The following is a 22637-nucleotide window of genomic DNA, read 5'->3' as shown; positions in this document are numbered from 1 at the left end:
CTACTTTCAGAAGCAACCAATTTTACATTGGGGAACAATACTGATTTGAGTGGTAACATCCTAGAATCAAGGGACCTGAAAGGGACAGTATGCAGAGTCTGAGATAAAAGTGCCTGTATATTTCATTGTCCTGAAACAGCTGGAAGCTGTGTGGAAAGTCCGAGGCATTTATTTATTTGATGCAGGAGTGAGAATTGAGGTTTTTGGAAGCAACTTGTTGCCCACACTTAACTAAATTCCAGTCACTTTGCCATGATACTTTTTTCCTAATACATACCATAATTGTAGAATTTCTAGAGCAGGAGGCGGCACTGTGACATAGCAGGTAAAGCTGTTGCCTGCAACGCTGGCATCCCATATGGGGGCTGATTCATGTCCTAGCTGCTCCACTTCCAAGTCAACTCCTGCAGATGGCCTGGGAAAAGCAGTGGAAGATGGACCAAGTGTTTGCCCTCCTGCCACTCATATGAGATACCCAATGAAGCTCCTGGCTCCTGGCTTCAGCCTGGCCCAGCACTGGTCATTACAGCCATCTAGAGAGTAAATCAGCAAATGGAAGACATCTCTCTCTCTCTCTTCCTCTCTCTCTCCCCTCTCTTTCAAAATAAATAAATAAATCTTTTAAAAAAGAAAATAAAGTAAATGTGTACTAATTAGTTGTAACAGGTTAAATCCCACTACAATTAATTCCCTAATAGTGAATATATTGATAATCTCAAAGATTTTCAAATCTTAATTCATGGCTCAGTAATTATATCTGATAATGACTGATCTTCCAAGCAAATACAAGAATTTAAGCAAATGCAAGAATTTAAGCTTCTCCTTACAACTATGGAAATGAAATTTCAGAATGCTTGATGAGAGAGAGCATCTTGTAAATTACTGACTCTTGGAAATCTGTAACAATTTATCATTTAGAAATGAATATGTAGCGCTTAATGTGACTGTCTCCTTTCTGTGGGAATATGAGAATCAAAGCAGGATGCTAAGGTTTTTTTCTTTGTGACTAATACCTTTCTAAATTCTTAATGTGCCATTATGACTAACTCTCCCCAATGGCCTGGAGATGAGGATGATATCAGAGGCTCCGAATGTGATACATAATACTTTCTAAATGAAATGTTTCATGTAACCTTGGGGACTCACTGAAAATTTTATTTCCCAAATGCTAATTCTTTGTTAAGGTAAAAGATGAAAAAGAAAAGGAACAGACAGTGCATACACGTGTAACTAAGGTAGAAGTAGCATGGGCATAGCTAGGATTATCTCCCCAAAGCATTGTGAAGTAGGATGAGATAGCTGAGGATTGGCTCTGATTAGACAGCCTAACCCAATTTCCACTTCGACACGAACCAATTTGTGTAATTAGGTTAAGCAGGTTACTAAGATTCTTTTAAATTCAATTCCTTATTTGCAAAATGTAGGTAATGATAATATCTGTTGTAAAAGGGTGTGGGGAGGATCATATAAAATAATCCATATGTACTATGGATGCATTCATTATTGTCCAAGGTCAGAGTTTTCATGCTGAAGCTTCAATGTATATAGCAAAAAGAAAATAAGCTTATCCACAAATCAGGATGCTTTCATTTAAACATGATCAAGAATTCTAATACTATCCAGAGAGCCAAAGAGGTACTAGAGAAATGTTCAAGATTCATCTGAATAATTACTAAAGGACTCTGAGTTACATGGTGCAGGAAAATGGCTTTAGAATTTTAAAATTAACCATCTGAACATCCAAGAGAGTTAGCCTCCTGAGCCTTAGTTTCCCATCGGAAAAACGGATATGATAATAATGTCTTCTTTCGTTGGTCTGTGACTTAGAGTCGATAGCACTGTCCTCATCTGTGTGAGTGTTCAGGAAATGATGTTAACATTTACTAGGAAGATTACTGAAATCATTATTTACATGCTTTGCAGTATGGAGGACAAGAGCATAACTGTCACACAAAGTAAAGTGTACGTGAGCTGTGTCTAGAAAGGTGGTGTTTCTGAAACCCAAAGCCGTGTATTAGAAGGGAGACACAACTGCCCCAGGGCCAGGTCACCAAGAGGAAAGGATGTCAGACAACTGAACAGGTAGTATCTGCCCCTGCGAATTCAAGCAGGCCCCTTAGGCAAGATAAGAGGATGCAGGAGAAAATGAACACGCGATTACCAGATGGTGTTGTGGGTGGGAAAGGAAGGAAAACAGAGAGGATAGAGAGAACAACAGTTGCAGCAGAAGAAATGAGAGAAAAAGCAGCACAATGATGCTAGGTGAGCACGGTCAGAAAAGACTGTTTTGTCTGGGACTAAAATCCTCAGAAAGGATCTGAGGAGAGAAAAGCTAGAAGCCCCCTTGAATGGAGAGAGAGAGACAGCCTCCTAAATGTGCCACAGCACCAGCACGAGACAGGAGCCTGGGACTAGAGGAAGACATGAGTCAAAAGGGAAGGAAATAGTTCCAAAGAAGCCTGCAAAGCACTAATTAAAAACACATGTGGGGCTGGCGCTGTGGTTCAATAGGCTAATCCTCCTCCTGCAGCGCCGGCACACCGGGTTCTAGTCCTGGTCGGGGCGCCGGATTCCGTCCCGGTTGCCCCTCTTCCAGGCCAGCTCTCTGCTGTGGCCAGGGAGTGCAGTGGAGGATGGCCCGAGTCCTTGGGCCCTGCACCCGCATGGGAGATCAGGAGAAGCACCTGGCTCCCGGCTTTGGATCAGCGCAGTGCGCTGGCCGCAGTGCACCGGCCGCAGCGGCCATTGGAAGGTGAACCAACGGTAAAGGAAGACCTTTCTCTCTGTCTCTCTCTCTCACTGTCCACTCTGCCTGTCAAAAAAAAAAAAAAAAAATCACATGTGGAGTAAGCATAAGTGACAGGAAGAAAATAACACAAAGAAGGACACAAATGTCCTAAGAGAGTCTTAGAGAAGAAGAATTGGATATATTCTTAGTGAAAAAACAAATTCTGATAAGGAAGAGGAGCCAAATAATGTTTATAGGAGAATTCTGAATAATGTATGTGGATTCTCCCCATTCCAGAGGGAGAATCCTAATCCCTTGCCCTCCATCCTTAAGGGAGACCTATACTTAGTGACTTGTTTTCCTAGAAGAGAGTAAGACAAATCTTAATCATTGAATATAGTATCATCAGTAACACCATATGAGTATCATGGAAGCCCAGGAACAATGTAATAAAAAGGATACTTCAGCTTCATGGTATTACTTCCAAAAACCAATAACCTGTGTTTCTTATCATGGGAAACACATTAGCAAAACTTAGAGTGGAGGACATTCTTCAGGATCCCTGTCCAAGACTTCTCAACAATGCCAAAGGTTATGAAAAACAAACACTAAAAAATTGTCACAGCCCCGAAAAGACTGAGGGTGGGAAAAAAATCTTGAAAACTAAAAGCAATAGAGTACTTGAGTCTACATTCTGAAATAGGCAGACATTAATGGAAAAACTGGTAAAATTCGTGTCTGCCAGTGCTGGTTTCTTAGTTTTCAAAAAGGTACCATTATAATGTAAAATACTCACCATAGACTAATAGAGTGAAAGATATCTATATAAAAACTTATTGTGGGGCCCGGCAGTGTGGTGTAGTGGGTAAAGCTGTTGCCTGCAGTGCTGGCATCCCATATAAGTGTGGGTTCATGTATGGCCACTCCACTTCTGATCCAGCTCTCTGCTATGGCCTGGAAAGCAGCAGAAGATGGCTCAAGTCCTTGGGCCCCTGCATCCGCATGGGAGATCCAGAAGAAGCTCCGTGCTCCTGGCTTCGGATTTGTGCATCTTCAGCCACTGCAGCCATCTTGGGAGTAAACCAGTGGATAGAAGACCTTTCTCTCTCTCTCTCTCTCTACCTCTGCCTCACTGTAACTCTGCCTTTTAAAATAAATAAATCAATCTTTAAAAAGAAGAACCTATTGTACTGTCTGCAGCTTTTCTGTAAGTCTAAAATTATTCCAAATTACAACAACTTATTTTTAAAAGATAATTAGCATGTCAAAAGTACACAAGAGCCAATAAAAATAGTTCCCAGTGGCCAGATGACATTAAATTGGCTTATAACTTAAAGAATAAAATAAATATGAATGATTCCATACTGAGATGAATAAATTGTTTGGAAAGAATACAACTGTTCCTTACAGAAGTTTTCCAATTAATAAGTGTAGAAGAGATGATAGAAACAGAAACCACCATTAGAATACTACAGTCATTGCTACATGTACAATTAACAAATGAATGCTAATGTTAGTGAGAGAAAGGTTATGGAGAAATGGGATATGTGTCTAGCACTGAACAATCTTCCCCAAGATATTTAATAATTACAAAGAGGAAAACAGTTAACTATGGCAGAGAAATCTGGCAGACATCATCTTGACCAAGTGATCAGGGTCTACATCACCAGTAATAAGACATAAACCAAAATCTGAAAAATCCAAAATGTGGTATGCATTACAAAATGCCTGACAGGTACTTTTTATGTGTCTAGGACACAAATGATAAGGAAAGACAGAGAAACTGTCACAGATCTGAGAAACTAAGGAGACACGACAACTAAATCCAACATGGGATTCTGGAGTGGATTCTGGAACAGAATCAGGGCATTAGTGAATTAATCCTGTAGTTTAGTTTGTGGCAGGGTTTCAAAGTGAGTTTCTTATTTTTCATGAATGTTTGTTATATTAGAGTAAGACGCTGATATTAATAAATCAGGAGGAAGGTTGCACAGAAACTCTTTGTACTATCTGCAATTCTTCTGTAAGTCTAAAGTCGTTTCAGAATTAAAAATTGAAAAAACATATTGAACCACACAGAAGCCAAACATAAAAAAGACTCACTCAGGGGGTTGAACATCTGGCACAGCTCTACTGCATGCCACATAAGAGTGCCTGGGTTTGAGCTTTAGTTCTGCTTCTGATTCTAGCTTCCTGCTAATGCTCACCCTGGGAGGCAGCAGGTAATGGCTCATGTGCTTGGATCCCGGACACCCATATGGGTGACCTAGATTGAATTCCAGGCTCCCAGAGTTCACCTGATGGCAGTGAGCATTGTGGGCATTTGAGCAGTAAAACAACAGACGGAAAAATCTCTGTCTCTCTGCCTTGCAAATAAACAAACAAAAAAATCAGTAATAATCTTTAATACTTTTTAAAGATTCACTTGGGGTTTGGTGCCCGAATACCTCCAAGCCCTTGCTTCCACTGCAGATTTCTGGTCAATGGTATAATTCACAAACAACTGAGATAACTGGTTACTACTGCAGCTGTTTTCAGGACAACTTTATTAATACACAAAATGCAGTGGAGTCTTATGGTTCTCAGTGTGTCTGGACTTGGGGACTCATGTCTTCTACAGTTAACTACCCAGTCCCATCAGAGAAGATAGAAAATGGCATACTTCCCACCACACAGGACAATTTGCCCTCCTTTGTCCCCATGGACAAAGGTAAAGTAACAGCAATACATGATGTGAAGGCAAGTAAGTCCAAAGGGGTGTTTAATGTGTTGAGTAAACAGGAATTTATAAACTGGCCAGCTCCAAACCAGAAGTGGGTCACAAGGAGCTCCACTGAGAAACTCAAGGGGAAGTCTTTTCTAGGTGAATTGGGAAATAAGTAAAACAAAAAGAAAATATTTGATTGGTTACAGATACACAGTTACCTTATTTGGCCTATTCAATTGGAAATCCCCTAGTTACATAATTATAATTTAGTTGTGTACTTGTGATTGGTTGAGGTTATGCTCTGTTTTTGGTTTAATATGAGCAATTACAAAACATGGCTTAAGTTTTGCTTATGTTTGAAAATCAAGCAAAGTTCAAGTCGTTTATGAAGATTAACTGGAGTGGGCCGCTCAGGGAATTATTCAGGCCTGGCCTGAATTTAATTTACTTTAACACGAATGAAAAGAATACAGTGAGGCCTTGATCTCAGCATAGTGACAACACCTGGTTTCCAGGGCCCAGTGGATGTCGAGCTTCACTCCCTACTTGATTCCTAGTCTCACCAATATGGATTCCTTTCCCCACTGTGATGCCGAGTGAAATAACATCCAGAACTGTTTCTGCCATTTGTCCTTATCTTTTAAAAAATACTTTATTAATGTTTTGAGATAACATACTTTTATTTTTAATTTTTTTTAAATTTTTTTTTTGACAGGCAGAGTGGACAGTGAGAGAGAGAGACAGAGAGAAAGGTCTTCCTTTTGCCGTTGGTTCACCCTCCAATGGCAGCTGCACCGCGCTGATCCGATGGCAGGAGCCAGGAGCCAGGTGCTTTTCCTGGTCTCCCATGGGGTGCAGGGCCCAAGCACCTGGGCCATCCTCCACTGCACTCCTGGGCCACAGCAGAGAGCTGGCCTGGAAGAGGGGCAGCTGGGACAGAATCCGGCGCCCCAACTGGGACTAGAACCCGGTGTGCCGGCGCCGCTAGGCGGAGGATTAGCCTAGTGAGCCGCGGCGCCGGCCACATACTTTTATTTTTAATTTCATAGTCAAAGGCTATACTAAACAAAGAGTTCAACAAATACAAATTAAAAAACACAGCCCAGCAGGAAAATAGGCAAGGGATAGAAACAATAATCAAGTGAAAAAATATTCAACTTCACTCATATAAAGCAAATTTTAGGTGGATTGAAACTCTTTTAATTGAAAAATGAAAATGAAAGGTATAAAGAGTCTCTTCTAAAACAATAAAAAACCAAAACTCTCCCTCAAAGGATGAACCATGGAAATATTTATTTTATTTACTATCCATGATGAGTATTATTAAGATATACTACCTCATTTATAAAATGTAGGGTTTCAGACACAAAATAGATTGGGGAAGATCAAATTTGTGGAAGTTTATGCTTCTCCAAAGATACATAAAAAGGAACATTTGTTTAAGAATATGCTATCATTCTTGTATTTAACAGGATGTGGAATATTGAGTGGAAAATCCAGCATATTTATAGAAACGGAGGCCAGGTTGTAAAGTAACAAACACTGAACTATAAATCCAAATGTTTAGAATGTGCCCACTCCCCACCCCCCCCCAAAAAAAAACAATACTGAATGAAAACACAGAGAGTGTGGACTATCCTCTCAGAAATGATCAACCTTTAGAATATGAGAGATTACCAAGGGTGGCCTCCTTTCACTTTCAAGATGCCATGGGCCTGTGGGCTAGCTCATAAAACTTAAGAGTTTTACAAATGTATAAGGAGTGATACAGATGCTCTCAATGCAAATATAATTAATACAGATGATTCGGGGAAATGTTTTTAAAAATCAGAAAGTAAAGGTAATGCAACAAGTCAGTGGCACCAGTATAATCATGGTCAGATTCATAAAAATACAACCCTCAAAGGGATAAAAAGAGAAAGATGTGGAAGGTGGATCTTGTGCTGGCAGCAAAACTGACCTTAATGAGCCATAGTTCGGAAATGGACGTGTTTTTCAGAAAGCAATTTTAAATAAAGGTTTAGAGAGGAGTATTACTAATATGTGTGAGAAAGACAAAACATGTCTGTAACCACAGACATCACAGTTAACACAATTTGTTGAAGAAATACATAAATGTGTTGTAATACGCAAATGGATTGCACGGTCTCAGAATTGGCTTCTGAGCTCAGCCATGGACAAGCACTTGGTGATCTGGGAAGAAAGGTAGAAGTTACCAGTTCTGTGAAACAGGGCCTACCCACTGCGATGTGCTGAAAAGGAGCAAGGAGGGATGGTAGGAAGTAGAGGACACTGTCAAATCCGACACTCACCATAATTGCAGAAATCCCTGTAAGGACAAGACGGGGAATAAGAGCCCAAACACAAGGCACTGCAGCGAATCACAAAGAGGCAGAGTTAGAGAAGTTGGATCAAAAATAAAAACTTTCAGCAGTCAATGGTTCTTCCTACAAAAAATTACAAATATATACCAGTTGAGTTTTGAGGTTCCTACATAGCAAGTTGACCAGCAGAGACAGAAAAAAAATTAAGTGAATTTTTAATATGTGTGGACTAGTTAATATGTGTGGACTGAAGGTCTATCCATGAAGGAAAGCCAAGCTCTCATTTGATGAGTTTCGTAGAGTCATAAAAGTAGAGATAGTGATATGGAACCACAGGTACCTCTAAGTGAGGAAGATTTTAATGAAAATTATCCACAAGGAATGGTGAATTTTTCTAAAGTTGCCTACTGTTATTTTATAAAACCCGAGTCACATTCATTTGCATTCTTTTTATATGATTATAACCTTATTAATTTGTTATTAATTAATAACTACTTCCTAACCATGGTAAGTTATCTTTTTAATTAGTCAATGTGCCCATAAAGTGCCTCATCAATTATTACTAAAGCATACTTAGAATTCTCATAGTTAGCAAGGACAATCAAAATATGCCATATATACACTTGGATTAACCAAGACTTTGCATCATTCCTTGTGGTTGGATTTAGTTGACCTGACTGTCCTAAGTGAGTCTAAGACTCTCAGTCATGGGACTTGGAAGTCACAGTTACTGCCTGTGCCGCAGTGTAGTAACAATAATACAGCTGATAGATTTTCAGGCACTGTGTTACCTGCCAAATACATCATATGAATGTCTTTCCATTGCAAAACAATGACAGAAGGTATAGTATTAATTTTACAATTAAAAAACCATAAGTCTCTGAAAAGTTAAACAATCTGTTGAAGGTCACTGAGTTAGCCTGCTCGGGAAGCCACAGCAAGATATCATAGCTTAAAAAAAAAAAGATATCATAGCTTAAACAAATTTATTTCCTCACAGTTCTGCAGGTTAAAAATACAAAATCAAGGTGCCAACAGGGTTTGAATGGGCTTTGTTTCTGGTAATGTCTTCTTGGGCTTGCCAGTGACCTTTTTCCCTGTGCAAGTGAGGAAGAAGGGGGAGAGAGGTGGGAAGGAGGGGAGAAGAGGAAGAGAGAGAGAGAGAGAGGGAAGGGGAGGGGAAGGGGAGGAGAGAAGAGAGGAGAGGTATATCACATATACAGCAACACACACACACACACACACATCTCAGTGCCTCTTCCTCTTACAAGCACACCAGTCCTATCAGAATAGACCCTTACTTTTACAGCATCATTTAACCTTAACTACTTCCTTAAAAACTGTCTTTATATACAGTCTCATTGGGGGTTAGGGATCGAATATATGAATGAATCTGGGAACACAATTCATCTCCTAATAGTCATATAGTTAAGAAACAAAGTAGTAAAGATTTTGCCCAGAAATTCAATTCCAGATCTCATCTTGTTATATTTTCCTGCCATCCTATCCCACACAGATTGAGAGTATATACTTACAGCATAATGGTTCTTTTTGATTCTAAATAAAATATCTACTTATCCATTTTATTTTTGATCACAGATCAAACCTTTTTATCATGCAATAGTAGCTGAGTGTATGTGAAATTTCCTATTTTATAGTTTTTGGATGCTACACTTATATGAATAAATGGTAACAAAATTATCGTCTGCACATTGGAGTCTTCTGCTTTATTAAATTAGACCACATAGTAGTTCCTAAGGTTTTGTATACCAGTACATAGGGTAGGATAGTGTTAGGTATTTTTTCTTTTCATTTATTTTTTTATTTTTGACAGGCAGAGTGGACAGTGAGAGAGAGGGACAGAGAGAAAGGCCTTCCTTTACCCTTGGTTCACCCTCCAATGGCCGCCGCGCTATGGCCGGTGCATCGCGCTGATTCAAAGCCAGGAGCCAGGTGCTTTTCCTGGTCTCCCATGGGGTGCAGGGCCCAAGGACTTGGGCCATCCTCCACTGCACTCCCTGGCCACAGCAGAGAGCTGGCCTGGAAGAAGGGCAACCGGGACAGAATCCGGCACCCCAACCGGAACTAGAACCCGGTGTGCCGGCGCCGCAAGGTGGAGGATTAGCCTATTGAGCCAAGGCGCCGGCCGGTATTTTTTCTGACTTAAGTTACATTTGAATCTATATGCAAGCTGAACCCAGTTGAGGATGAGAACATCAATCATCTATTTCGCAGGCATGCATTATATGTTTATTATATACTCATTACATGGTAGCCATTGTGCCTTTAGGTAGGTCATCAGGATAGAAAATCAAATGAGAATAATTCTTATTCTGTGTAGGAACACATATGGATGATGAGTGTCTATGTTGTGTGAAATGGGAACACACGCAAAAGAGGGTATAGTATTTCAGATACCACACAGATGGATATCCACAGAGGATTGAGTACATGCCTGTGAATTCAGACAAAAGGAAATAAAACAAAATAGAAACCTAAGAAGAGAAACCAAGGGAAATTCAGTTGTACTGACAGCATAAAATAGATGACAAAGTGATCAGGTATCTTTATTTAGTATATTTCTATTAATATTTAGTATATTTCCTTTAAAAAGGAAGAAAATGAAATTAGGATAACGGAAATTATCCTCTTCTACTTCATAGTTGTGTAAATGAAGATATTGGTATTTTCTACCATTTTTTCTTATATCTATCTATCTATATCAATTATAAGTATATGGATCAGAGTGAAGAAATGTGCAAAAAGATAAAGAGTCCAAGCATCAGGAGACTATCAGTAGAATGTGCTTAGGAAAATGGCAGGGAGAAGGATGTGGCTCCTACAGAAATGCTCAGAACCAGGACACAGTGACACTGAGGAGAAAGATGTTTTTGTGGACTTCTTAAGAGGAAAATAGAAAAATCTGGGTAAATCATGTTTTACATAACAGAGAGATAGCTAAAAGGAGTAGAAACTCTTGGTGCAAGAATAAATGATGCTCCCAGCATCAGAGAATACTAGAGAGAGGTGAGGGTAACCATGGATCTGTGAACTTCTAATGAGATGGCAAAGTACATAGAACACACTACCTGGTATTTCAGGAAAAGGCTTCTTGGAAAAGGACTTGGTTGCTCACATGTGGATGTGTCATGTGTGACCTGATTACAAAATGAGAGCTTCAGTTTCAATACTTATATAATGCACATGCTCCTCTTCTGCCAAGTATTCATTCAGGACAAAAGAGGTCTAACCCTGGTCCAGGATGTGTTCTCGATTTTCCATGACTAAAATCTAGAGAGGGAGATAAAATATCCATATTTCTACATAAGATTTTATGAAATTGGTATAAACATGTTATGACCTCTGTGCCAACTATTAATTAAAGAGTATGCTGAAATTGCAGGGAATTCCTAAAAAAGGCAAGTAACCTTGGAAAGAATCAAATATGCAAAGAACATAAAGAATTTAAGAAGCATTCCTTAATTCCCATAGTTCATTTGAGTAAAACTTTTGGACAGTCTAATACATTATATAGTGGTATAAGTTAGGTTCATTGTGGAGCCACTGAAATAGACAAACTGCCACCCAATTAATTTTGTTTCCATAATGCCATAATGCCTGGAAAACTTCAATAAACTTGGATGTCTTGGTATTCACTCATTACTAGAGACACATAACATTTAACGATTTTAGTACAAATAGTTCATATTTAAAATTGTTCCTTGTTTCTTCATCATGCCTTATAAAGATTTCCCCATCATTCTGTATCAAAAACTTAACTCAGTTTAACAGAGGACTAGCTATCCTACAATCATGTCAAGTTGAGCCAGATAACCTATGAAAGTGATTTGTTTAAAATGTATTTTCTCCTTAGGGTAGATTAGTTGCCATAGTGGACCTACACCTAGATTCTTACATAATTTTAAATAAACAAACACGACACGTAAGGCTTCTTAGGATCAGGACCTAGCTGTTATTTCAAGATTGAGATTTGGGCATCCCTCCAGATAAGTTTTCACTTCTGACATTTAAGGTGAACTCTCTCTACTGCCTGAAATGCTTCTTTTGCAGTTTTGTATTTTTAGACTTTGTAGTCAGAAATCACTTTTCATTCTTCTTCCTCCCCTGTTCATTATCCTTTCCTTTCTCCTCTTCTTGACCCACACAAAAGCACCAAGGATGAGTAAATAATATAGATGTAACTCACAGAATAGTTGGTTGATGTGAATCTGGAGTGGGTTCTCAATTTGCTGAGTGCCCTCCAGTTCCGTGACTCAAAATACCTGTATAGCACCATTGTCAATATTTCCCCTTTCATCTCAAACTACAGTCTTATTGGACTAATTCACAATCACTTTCTTTATATTTTTTAATTTTTTTTAAAAAGATTTATTTATTTATTTGAAAGACAGAGTTACACAGAGAGAGGAGAGGTAGAGAGAGAGAGAGAGAGAGAGAGAGAGAGGTCTTCCAACCGATGGTTTACTCCCCATTCTGGCCGCAACGGCTGGAGCTGCACCTATGCAAAGCCAGGAGCCAGGAGCTTCTTCCAGGTATCCCACATGGGTGCAGTGGCCCAAGCACTTGGGCCATCCTCTACTGCTTTCCTGGGCCATACCAGAAAGGTAGATCAGAAGAGGAGCAGCCGGGACTAGAACCAGCACACAAATGGGTTGCCGGCGCTTCAGGTCAGGGTGTTAACCCCCTGCACCACAGCATCCACCCCTACAATCACTTTCTCTCTCTCTCTCTTTCTTTCTTTCTTTCTTGCTCTCTCTCTCTTTTTCTTTTTTTTTTTTTTTTTTTTTTTTTTGACAGGCAGAGTTAGACAGTGAGAGAGAGAGACAGAGAGAGAGACAGAGAGAAAGGTCTTCCTTTTTCCATTGGTTCACCCTCCAAGTGGCCGCTATGGTTGGCGCACTGCGGCAGGCATGCTGTGCGGATCCGAAGCCAGGAGCCAGGTGCTTCCTCCTGGTCTCCCATGCGGGTGCAGGGCCCAAGCACTTGGGCCATCCTCCACTGCCTTCCTGGGCCACAGCAGAGAGCTAGACTGGAAGAGGAGCAATCAGGATAGAACCAGTGCCCCAACCGGACCTAGAACCCAGAGTGCTGGCGCTGCAGGCATAGGATTAGCCTAGTGAGCTGCGGCGCTGGCCCCCACAATCACTTTCTAATTATTTGAAAGCCAGAGAGAAAGCCAGATAGAAAGAGGAATCTCCCATCTGCTGGTTAATTCTGCAAATTCCAGTAACTGTCAGGATTGAGCAGACTCAGGAACTCAGTAGAGGTCAGCAGCCTAACTCCTTGAGCCATCACCTGCTGCCTCCCTGGTTGTGCATTATCAAGAAGCTGGAATTCAGAGTAGATCTAGGACTTGAACCCAGTCACTCCAGTATGGGATGCAGATGTCTCAAGTAGTGTCTTAAGTGCTGTGTCAAACACCCATCTTTCACAATACTTTATATTTCATCTTCCTCTCTGCTATTCATATGGCACACAGACTCTCTGCTCTTCATATTGCACACACGATGTTTCTCTGTTTGGAGCATCCTTTCCCCACTTCTACGTGTATCTCAAGATCAAGTCAGGAATTCTGTGCTCAATTGTCCCATCTCCATAGCCCAGCCTTGATTAAGCACCACAATCTGTGTGACCCCTTATATCCCTGCACATCTTTCAAGGATGGCATTGATTATGACACTCTTTTTTACCATTGATTGATCTGAGATACCCTCTACTACTGCATCACATGGCACCTGGCCCAGTGCAAATGCTTAATAAATTCTGTTGGATGAATAAGGACAAAGAAGGCATGCATATAACATTTACAGAGGATGCAAGGTTGGACTTGAGAGCCGTCATATTAGATGATAAAAGCAGTTTCTGCAAAAACAGTGAACCATATTTGACAAGAAGGACTTTCATAAGAGAAAAATGTCAAGTTTTGCACTTTGCTTATAAACAATCAACTGCAAGCATGTAAGGTTGTGGAATATTAGTTTGGGTAAACATGACTCCAGAGTATATTTGACACTAGCCCAAGCTCACAGACACAAAAGTCTGAAAGCACATTACAGATCATGTTGAATCCTCCATGACTCACAAATCATCTCAACAGTGTACCTGATAAAGAACATGTGTCTTTTGGGTGAACACCTTCACAACTTTGTCAGCCAGGTGCTGGTGGGCAAGAAAAAATATAAAATAAAATCTTTAGCTACATCGGTGATAATAGAGTGCACAAGCATTAGGACAATTACTGTACTGCACTTCTAATAATCACTTGTTTCCTGATCTAACTTCTCTCTATATATGACATCTTTGAAGACAGAATATCTGCTCTATTCTCTTTCCTATCCCTAGTATCTAATACAATACACTTCACAAACAAATGCTGAGTGAAAGAATAGACACCCCCACTGCTGTGACATGCACAGGTTAGCTTGCAGGATCGAGAGGATAGGCTCTGAGGCAAAGCTTGATTGGGAATATCAGCCCCGCTGTGTACTAACGAGGATCATTCACCTTTGATCTCACCTCACTAAGCCTCAGTTTCTTTGTCTGAAATAATGAATGTTTTGAGGATTAAATGAGAAAATAAACATAAGGATTCTGCAATGTTAACTTCAGCAAATAATACTAATAAAACTCAATCCAATTAATAGAACTCTGACACACCAAAAAGCATATAAAGGGGCAATCTTTTGGCTCAGCAATTAAGTTGTCACTTGGGATGCCAGCGTTCCGTATTCCTGGTTTGAGCCCCTGAGCTCCAATCCAGCTTCTGGCTAATGTGTATCCTGGGAGGAAGCAGATGATGGTTCGAGTATTTGGGTCCCTGCCACCCACATGGGAGACCTGGACAGCTTTGGGTTGGCCTGTCGCTCCCCCTCTTCACGGAGGAACGACAAAAGACCCTGCGCTGTTTTGTCTGCTCGGCCCTCCCCGGGTTTGCTGCTGGTTCTTCCCGGGTTGGCTACCGACCCTTCCACCTCCGTGGAAGGGCAGTTCCCCCTGCCACTTTCCCCACTTCCGCGGGGGAGCGGCACACTGCCAGCCGGCTCTCTCGGGGGCTGCTCAGGTGTTCCTCAGGTGTTCCTTCAGATAGATGTTCCTGGTGCATGCCGTCTCTCTCCTCCTTTATAGTCCTCTTCCACCAATCTCAACTCTGCTACCCACACGCCGAGTACGCTGCTCTCCTCCCATCAGGAGCAGGTTCAGCTCCTGCAGGTCATCACTCAAGTTGGCGAGAGGCAGCTGCATAGAAGCTGTTTACTCCTCTCCCAGCGCCATGTTGTGGGAGAGCAGATGCATAGAATAAATCTTAATTTGAGTAACAGTCTAGTCCGAGTTGCTCCCCACATTGGCCCAGTCCTGGCTGTTCTTTCTCTTTCTCTCTCTCCCTATACCTCTCCCTCTCAAATAAAATGAAAAATACATAAAGTTTTCAAAAGGATGTAAACCAATGAAGAAACCTAGATACATATTATATAATGGAAGGCACATGGAATGTTTGCCCTGAGGAAGGGAAGATTTAAGGAAAATTTGAGCTTTAAATAATTATTAATATGAAGAGCCATAACATGTTTGCTTGCTATTTCACATTTCAGAAAGAGCTACTTGTTTTTCACAACTGCTGTGTACCGTAAGGAGGGAGAGTATGCATGCATCATTACTTTAGTCTATAGATGAAGAAACTAAGGCATAGACTTGCCACTGCTTAATGTCCCACAATTGAACACGACAAATTGGAGTGATCTCCAGGGTGCAGTTTGTGGTCCATTTCTCTTCTTATCAGAGTACAGAGTCTCTAGAGGGGCATGGAAGATGATCTCATTTGTGTGGAGACCAATGTTAAGATAAATGGGTGAAAAAATCATAAAGAGGTTAAAAAACTCCCAATATACAAATGAGTCTTTAGAATAAGTACAGTCATTCAAAATCATAACTGAACAAAAAGACTAATAGCAAATATGTTCTCTGCCATCCTTCATATTTAAGAGAGTCAATGCCTACCTATAGGAGGTGTTGGGGGAATGCTGCACATGATATCTAAGCTTTCTTTGAATACTGGTTATGATTCAAAGTCCCTTAACCACAAAACAATGAATTCCACAAATTTCAAAATTCCCTATTTACTCCTCACCAAACTGTTAGGAAACAATAGCGGAGGATCTGAATTCTTGAAAGGAAAAAAAAATGCAAATTCAATGTGATTTCACATTTACCAATGGGGGAAGTTTTCCATATCAATACACCTAAGAGGTGGTTCTTTGCTATCAATCCAAAAAGATTTCTTCGCACTCACATTGTTTATTGATATTGCAATATATTTCCTCTAAAATAATTTTGGTTAGTAAACAGTTTATGTAACAAGAACTATTATAGCTTAAAATTTTAGAAATTATGGCTATTACTTTAAATATGTTACTCCATCCCAACTGGGATAATTTCAACCATGTTTATAGGCAACATACAAATTAGACATAATTAAAGATGATGCATTCGCATGTTTTAATTGCTGCTCTCTTATGCAGTAGTTTGACTAAATGCGAAAATTATTTCAGGGCACAGTATTCCAGGAGATACATGGCAATAAAACAAGCTCTTCTATTTTTAATTTTATCTACCACTCAACTCTGTGAGTGCCATTTATTTCTGAATTATTTTTGGTATAATTAATTATATTTTTCTAAAATCCTTCTTGCGGAAATTTATCAGAAGAAAAATTCATAAGGCAAACAGATAAGCAGATAAATTTTATCCCTAGGAGATTGAAATATTAATTAACCTATCATGAATGGAGTGCATTGTTATTTTTCTAAGGAATTTCTTAAGTCATCCATTAGCTTTCGTTAAGTTTTTTTTTTTTTTTTTTTTTTTGACAGGCAGAGTGGATAGTGAGAGAGAGAGACAGAGAGAAAGGTCTTCCTTTGCCGTTGGTTCACCCTCCAATGGCCGCCACGGCTGGCGCACTGCAGCCGGTGTACCACGCTGGTCCGAAGCCAGGAGCCAGGTGCTTCTCCTGGTCTCCCATGCGGGTGCAGGGCCCAAGCACTTGGGCCATCCTCCACTGCCTTCACTGGCCACAGCAGAGAGCTGGCCTGGAAGAGGGGCAACCAGGAAAGAATCCGGTGTGCCGGCGCCGCTAGGTGGAGGATTAGCCTATTGAGCTGCGGCACCGGCCCAAGTTTTTAAAACAAGAACAAGATGCTAGCTAACAATATTACATGAATTTAACTAAATTATAAAGTATAAGTACATAAGAGTATTAGATTTCCTATTATTATGTAAGTTTTTGGACACAAAGACTATAGAACTAATAAGAATTATCTAAATTACTTCCTAAAATTATTCCACAAAAGACACTATAAAATCAATGTTAGTCTAATATTATCTAATTTTTAAAAAGATATATGCCTGTATATTTAGGAATATGGAAAAGCTTGGTTACTGGTAGAAGTTGATCATTTAATATTTAAATATTTAAATACCCAAAGCTAAGTTATTTGTATTCAAGATAAATTAAATGTTCTTCACCTTTTATCTAACCTTTAATAGGTGAATATTCTCATTAAAGGAAACAGATTTCCTTTCATTTTAAATTGTATTTCATTCAATTACATGCTGAATATGGAATGAAAGCTGAGGTGATAAAACATTCAGAGAAATGAACAAAAAGGGTGACAGAATTCTATACCAGTTTTCAATGGTTATCTGGCAAAACACAATCACAGATTTTGTGCTTTCAAGATAGAATAGCAATTTAAATAGCAATTATTGTATTTATGGATTCTCATAAAGCCTTAAAAGCACAAAAGCAAATAATAAAGACTTTTCCCTAAATTATATTAGCTCAAATATAAGACCAGGAGCTGATTTTTCTGATATTTTATTGATTGTACAACTTATTATTTCCCATAATTGCCTTTTGTGAAGTTGAAGATAATTAAGCTTATTGTTAGATTATATGGAGTATAATAGAGCGAGTAATTTAATGCGTCTTTAAAAATAATGACTTAAAAATCCTACCATGCAATGGAATGCAGAATTTCTAGTGAAGATGGGAAATTTCAAGAGGGCAGTTGAGAGAGAACACGGTTGTCAACATCACAGAGGTCAAAAGCAGAATCAGTTCCCTGACAGCAGGTTGAAATGAACACATTTGGGGAATTATTTTGATTTTTAAAAACCAGCTGAGGGGCAGATGTTTGGCTCCACTGTTAAGCTGCCAGTTGAGGTGCACAAATCCCACAGGAGAGCACCTGGGGTTGATGCTCCTTCTGGTTCCTGACTTTTTCTAATGCTGGCTGTGACAGCAGGGATGACTCAAGTAGCTGAGTCTGACCCCTACATGGGAGACCAGGACCGAGCCCCCAGCTCCTGGCCCAGCCCTATCCATAGCAGGCATTTGGGAAGTGAACCTGTAGAGTTTTCGCTCAAATAAATAAATAAAAATTTAAAGTAAGTAAAAATCAGCTTAAATGTAGCCCTGAAAAATCAGTGAGGAATCGTCTCTACGTTCTGGGAGATGTTAGGAAAAACTTCTGTGTTTGACATTGGTATATCTTCCAGATTTCTAGCCCTATTCAATGCATATTCCACATCCTGTTATATCTACTACATTTCACTAACACTAACATCAAGTTTCCATGACTGCTCCACTAAAAATGAAGATGAAGGTGCAGACGTGGGATTTAAACTTTCCTCATAGAACCAAAAAACATACTGGGTTAATATTTGGTTTACTAAGATAGCCATCTGTGAATATCCCAAGAGATTATTCTGTCAGAAAAGTACACTTGATCTCTGATACACATATTAAGGAATTATAATTTTGTAATTTCTAAGCACTTTCATGGGCATTACATAATTTGATCATTTCTAAAGAAAACTAATTGTTACATTCTCTGTTCTGAGATAAAAATGAAGTTGACATTCTACATAGGCATGAATTAATAGGAACAATGGGGATGCATTTTGTGTCTTCTAGTGATTTAATATCCCTTTCTTAGTTGACAATAATGTATTGCACTAACTATATATACAGTTTGATTTCTGCTATGTGATCATTTAGTCAGTTGTGAAGTCTGAGAAAAATATAAACATAATTGAGTCTGTTCTAGGTAAAAACACTATGTAAAAAGAGAAATAATGCTATTTTACTCAGGAAAAGTAAAATTTTTTTTTCTTTTTTTCATAGTTGGTGAAGAAGTTCTTTGCCAACTGTACATTTTTAAGTATAAAATACTATTAAATGTATAATCATTTAAACATTTTAAATCTCAGAAAATAGAAATAATGGTGACTTTAAATGCAAAAATCTATTCATCTTACAGTAAATGTAGATGCAGAAGTCACCAACAGAGGAGCTATGGGTTCATTTGTATTATGTACATAATTGCAAATATATAACAGAAAGTAAAAAAGTATTCTTTTTTTCAATTACATTTTGTATTGGTCAGTTTTCCATTATTGTAATGAAATACTCAAGGCTAGGTAAGTTAATAAACAAATGAAGTTCATTTTCACTCATGGTTCTGGAGGTCCAAGCCAAAGGGCCACATCCGGTGATGACTCTTCTTCTGGCAAAGCCCTGAGACGGAGCAGGGTGCCTCATGACAACAGACAGGAAGCATGCATGTGGCTCTTCTGCTCTCTCCATCTCGTTATAAAGTCACCAGTAGTCAGTCATGGAGGTTCTACCCTGATGACTTTATCTAATCCTAATCACCAGGGAAAGGCTCTGTCTCCCAGGACCACAGATTAAGTTTCCCCCTTCTTAATATCCTACAATGGAGATTAAATTTCAACAGAAGCAGCCTAGAAGGGTCATCAAGCCTTGATATTGCGTTAGTTAGGAAGTAGTCTTAACTCCTAATAGTCATTCTCCGTGGGTAACACTGAGCAATGCAATCTGTACTGAAGGATTTGGCATTGCCAACTACAATACTTGGAGTGTGGAGCCCTTTTGTGTAAAGGTCAGTAGAACAGTCTTGCTAATGTCCCTGCTGATATTCCAGGGACTAGGGTGGTGAGTTAAACAGATCACAGTGGAGTAGCTGATTAAGGAATGTAAACATAATTAATTGACTCTGGGATTTTTTTTTCTTTCCTGATGTTTAAAAGGAAAAACAAGTTTTGGAGTGCATCCAACTTAAACCGCTAGGGATATCCTAGAATCCTCTAAAATCACACAGAGAACACATTGTGCAGAAAAGTAACGTCAAAATTCAAGATAAAGGTTATCTATAATCGGGAGCCAAAAGGAAGAAAGAAACAGTACACTGGCGGATGTGTCATCACTATGACCTTCTGCTGCTTTAGTCTGAGTGGTATATATTTGGATATTTACTCCTGTTATTGTACTTTATAAGCCACATATTGTGATATGCTTATGTTGACACAAATTCTTTTGAATGCAACAATCATTTCATTAAAGGTGATAATGCAAAAATCAGTTTAAAAAGTAGACCCATTAAATTATCGCTTGAAAAGCATATCACACATGTTCCATACAGATCTTTCAGGAGAAAAAACGAACACATCAAACTTTATACTATTGTTAATATTTTATTGCTTCTATTAATATCAAAGTTATGTGCTTTGTTGTCTTCTATATATATTTATTATACTTTCTTATTAGCTTTGAGTTGCTATTTGAATATTGCTGCTCTCTTTAACTCTCCTCACCTCAATCTATAAAAATCTTTTCTTTCTTCTTTTAATTAATTTTATTTATATAAAGGGAAAAAATTTCATATATTTCATGTATACAGTTTTAAAACATAATGATACTTATCATCCTTCCCTCACTGCCACCCTTCCTCCTCCTTCCTTTCTTATTTTTCCTTTTAATTTTTGCAATGACATACATTCATGTACATTATAATCACAAGCTCAATCCTCCACTAAATAAAAAATTCTAAGTAGGAAACCTACCATTCCTCAGGAGTATAGATAAGAACTAGAAACAATAATCAAATCTCAAAATGTCAATTTCAGTCATATATATTACATTTTTATACTCTTTGTATTAGTTATCATAAATCAGAGAAAATATATGGCATTTCCTTTTGAGGACTGGCTTATTTCACTCAGCATAATAGTCTCCAATTGCATTCATTTTGTTGCAAAAGTCAGGGTCTCATTCTTTTTCACTGCTAATATTCCCACATTTTCTTTATCCAGTCATCGGTTGATAGACATCTGTGTTGATTCTATATCTTAGCTAATATGAATTGAGATGTTTTTAAAATGAGCGTTCAGAGTACCCTTTCATATGCTGATTTCATTTCCTTTGGGTGAATTCCCAGGAGTGGGATGGCTGGGTCATATGGTAGATCTATTTTCAGATTTCTGAGGAATTTCTATATTGTCTTCCATAATGGTTGCACTAGTTTACATTCCCACCAAAAGTGCATTAAGGTACATTTATCCCCACATCCTCACAAGCATTTATTATTATTTTTTTAATTTTAAATGATAGCCATTCTCCCATCCAAGTACTAACCAGGCCTGACCCTGCTTAGCTTCTGAGATCAGATGAGATCGAGCGTGTTCAGGGTGGTATGGCCATAGACGAATGATAGCCATTCTAACAGGGGTGGTTTTTATTTGCATTTCCCTGGTAGTTTGTGATCCCGAGCATTTTTTTCATGTGTTTGTTGGTCATTTGTATTTCATCCTTTGAAATATGCCCGTTCATGTCTTTAGACCATTTCTTTCTTTTTTTTTTTTTTTTTTTTTTTTTTGACAGGCAGAGTGGACAGTGAGAGAGAGAGAGAGAGAGAAAGGTCTTCCTTTGCCGTTGGTTCAGCCTCCAATGGCCGCTGCGGCTGGCGCACCATGCTGATCCGATGGCAGGAGCCAGGTACTTATCCTGGTCTCCCATGGGGTGTAGGGCCCAAGCACCTGGGCCATCCTCCACTGCACTCCCTGGCCACAGCAGAGAGCTGGCCTGGAAGAGGGGCAACCGGGACAGAATCCGGTGCCCCAACCGGGACTAGAACCCGGTGTGCTGGCGTTGCAAGGCGGAGGATTAGCCTAGTGAGCCGCGGCGCCGGCCTAGACCATTTCTTAACTAGATTGTTTTTGTTGTTTAGTATATTGAGCTGCTTATAAATTCTGGGTATTAATACTTTATCAGATATATAGCTTACAAATATTTTCTCCCATTCTGTCAGTTACTTCTTCACTTTGTTGAATGTTTTCTTTGCTGTGCAGAAACATCTTAGTTTGATATAGTCCCATTTGTCTATTTTGGCTTTTATTGCATATGCTTCTGGAGTCTCACCCAAGAGTCTTTACCTATGCCAGTGCCTTGCAGTGTTTCTCCAATGTTTTCCTCTAGTAATTTGGTGGTTTCAGAACTTAGGTTTAGATCCTTGATCCATTTTGAGTTGATTTTATATAGAGTATAAGGAAGGGGTCTTGATTCATATGTTGCGTTCAGAATTCCAATTTTCCCAACACCATTTGTTGAAAAGACTATTCTTTCTCCAAGGAGTTATTTTAGCTTATTTGTCAAAGATTAGTTGGTTGTAGATGTGTGGATTAATTTCTGGGGTCTCTAAATGTTCTGTTGGTACACATGTCTGTTTTTGTGTGAGTACCAGGCTGTTTTTACACTACTGTCCTGTAATATGTCTTGAAATCTGGTATTTTGATGCCTCCAGCTTTGTTTTATTGTTTAAGATTGCTTTAGCTACTTAAGGTCTCTTGTGTTTCCAATATGAATTTTAGAGTCAGCTTTTTCTAGATCTGAGAACATCCATGGTATTTTGATTGCCCTAGGCCTCTATAATCTTCCTTGCTTTTCCAAAGATTTATGTCTTTGTTATTAAATGGGAGCACAACTTACACCCTGTCTTTCCCT

The sequence above is a fragment of the Oryctolagus cuniculus genome, chromosome 12 (genome assembly GCF_964237555.1).
Source record: "Oryctolagus cuniculus chromosome 12, mOryCun1.1, whole genome shotgun sequence".
NCBI lineage: Eukaryota > Metazoa > Chordata > Mammalia > Lagomorpha > Leporidae > Oryctolagus > Oryctolagus cuniculus.
Note: the sequence above shows the minus strand (reverse complement) of the source record.